Raw genomic sequence first — 3,149 nt, 5'->3', positions numbered from 1 at the left:
CAAATGATCTTGTAGCAAAAGAAAAATTAGAACGAGATAACTTGACAGGTATGTCTTAGAGCCCAGAGGAGTTCATCGTGGCGTAGCTCTGAATTGAGTTAATAGCCGAGCTCAGTGTGGAAGTCCGTTGGCCTCTGCTGCTAGGATGCTGAAACTACATTAGTGCCTTCTGGTTCTCCACCTAAATTCCAGGCTCCATGGAAGCCCAGCTGTGCATCTTTCCCTGAGCACTAGGAGACTCCTGTTGTCCTTTCCCTCCTGGCCTTAGAGTCTCCCCATTCCTTGAGGTATATTATCAGGCTGAGTCTATTCCTTTCAAACACTAGAGACTATCAATTCTCCATGCAGCCATGAAGTTATACACTAAAAGCCAAAACCTTCAGAAGGAAATCCAACATATAATATGGAAACATCATTAGCCCATATATTTTCTCATTGAGGCGAGTGAATACCTCCTCTCTATTCTAGCAATGCTTGATGCTTTGAAGTTGGAACAAAAAGAATTTGTCCCTAAAACTGGATGTGATTGGGTTATCTGAGCTGCCTTGTGGAAACAGACAGGACATCCATCTAGAGTGCTGCATGAGGCTAAAAATAAAGCCACTCTTCAGAAGGACAAATAAAATTCTTGGCAAATAAAATGACAGCCAAAAAATGCTGTGTTCTTTTCTTCAACTATTTTATCATTCCAAGGTCAACCCAAATATTAGCTAATGAAGAATACAAGCAATGCAAATAAAAGGTTCTGTTTTAATTCCAAATGAAATTATAAGATCAGAAAGGGCCATAGCAAATCAAAGCAGAAATCCAGGCCTATCCTACTGGGGTAGACTAGACATTTCAGACGGATGCTTTTGATCCTCAGAATGCCTGAGTAATTGCTCATCTATTTGCCACAGGCAAGGAGAGTGGGACATCATATCCCAATTTCCTTTGATTGTACAAAAAGTGTAGCCTCAGCTCTTTGGAAAATAGAGAAGAATTCTCTCCTAGCTACAGGAGATATAATCAAGCAGAGAAGATCACTTTCATTTAAGGGTAAGAGTTTAAAGCAGCCTTGGTCAACGGTGAGGAAGGTCAGAGAAGAGGAACACAGTCGCCATGCTGAGAATGTGTAACCACGTCATTCAGTGGGGTATTTCCAGCCAATTCTAGGCCCAATGAGGAGAGCTCCTCTGTCTCCCTCTACAGAGTTGAGTGCACAAAGTTCAAGTGTGACCATCTTACAAGATTCCCCACACACAACCTACATCACAGTTTGTAATTATACACTCCTTTGTGGGAAGGTATACACTGTAAACATTATGAGGGCAAGGACCTTTGTTTCAGCCCACTACCACCTTCCTCGTGCTGAGAATAGTCCCTGGCATGCAGTAGCTACGCAAAACATTTTTTATTGAATAAGTGAGTGAGTCTCATTTATTTTATTTGGGTCAATCATAAGAGCGGCTCATTTCACTGTTATCACTTTAAACTCTCTCTCAAAGAATGTTGACATTTCATTTGGTTTCGAATGACTATATGTGGCAAATTGCTGGTTGCCCTCCAACAGACCATTCTCAGGTGACAATACACCTAGATAAAAATCAGACTACATCTCCCAGGCACACGTGCTGTTAGATGTGGCTGTGTGACTGTGTTCTGGCCAAGAAGATGTAGGTACAAATATGTAGAACTTTCAGGAAGATCACTTCAAAAGAGCTTGGCTTCGTTAGGTAGCGTTTCTCTTTTCCCTTTCCCTCTTTTCTGATGTCTGTAAGGTGGAGAGAGCCTCAGAAGTCTTCTTGAACCGTGAGGTGACTTCTAAGATAGAAGCCATATGCTAGCGTGGCACAGAAAGGTAATAGAAGCCCAAGTCCCTGACAGCTACTGAGCCCCCATGCCAACTCTGGAGTGCCCACTTCCAAGCTGCCTTTATATAGGAGAGAAATGAGGTTCTATCTTGTTTAACCACTGTTACTTTAGATATTCTGTTAACTCTGATTACAAAACCCTTTTCTCTATGTGGGGGCTGTGATCAGCCAACAGGAACACAACTTCCTATTTGTGTGACAACTTTCCAATGCATATTTATGCTGGTTACATCATCTTACCTTCTCATTGGCCCTTTGATTTAGCTAAAGGAGGTCAGTGATTATGAAGTCTATTTCATTGCTGAGTCAAGCCTCAAATCCAGTTCTTACTGCCGTGGCAAGCTTTTCCTACTTAATCTCATGGCCTCATCATCACAGCTGAGCAGGTCTATGACTTCTCTGATATCCCCAACTACAATATAGACAGGTGAAGATGGGGGGAGGGGCTGGACCTGAACTTGGTCTGCTCCCCAGAGTAGGAAAGAAACTGGGTTGGAAAGGTACGCTGTCCAAAAGGCGAGCAAAGCCACGACCAGGTGTGTAGCTGGGACCCCACAAGGGAATAGAGCTCTGCAGCACAGGCATTTCCAGAGCAGGAGGCTGTCAATCATCATTATCCATGATAACAGGCTCCTGATGCTCTCTTGGCCTTCATGGGCAGGTTCCATCCTCAGGGAAACACACCACTAAGAATAAATAGTGTGGCAATAAGCAAGCTCAGTCCTTGACTCAGGGATGTGACAGGCAGAGAGGAATTTGGCTCAGGAACCCATATGGCCGTTGGCTCTCCCAGTCAGAGGGCAGCAAGGTAAGCTTGGGAGATGAGGTGGTAGCCCTGGGACTCCAGGACATGGGTCAGAAACTGCCACACAAAACTAGAAGAGAGCTAAAGCGTTCTAAATGTCCCTTGACTCCAGTCTTGATTCGGGCTTTGAAACAGTGCTGCGGCTTTGGGAGGGGGAATGGAAAGAGGGCTTGTTTTGAGCTGAGAAAGTATGGGAAGAACACTAAGAGCTGAGAATACCTTTCTGCAAACTTCCAGACCAGGCCTAATATACAGATAATTTAGAAGTAATAAACTCAAGTTACCTAAAGTAAATAATCATTCTGAAAATTCACGACTCTGTACTAAATTAAGAACTTCCCTGAAAGCGTTGGTAACATCTGAAGTTTTCAAATAATAAAATTCATTCTTCTCATCCAACTTTTATATCATCTCACTATTACGAACAGTGGCTTCCTGGATGATTGTTAATGATGGCTTCCTTTATTATATTTTAGACCATTTAGCAACGT

Source organism: Eschrichtius robustus, chromosome 14 (genome assembly GCF_028021215.1).
Source record: "Eschrichtius robustus isolate mEscRob2 chromosome 14, mEscRob2.pri, whole genome shotgun sequence".
In the NCBI taxonomy this organism is placed as follows: Eukaryota; Metazoa; Chordata; class Mammalia; order Artiodactyla; family Eschrichtiidae; genus Eschrichtius; species Eschrichtius robustus.
This window is presented reverse-complemented; position numbering follows the sequence as displayed.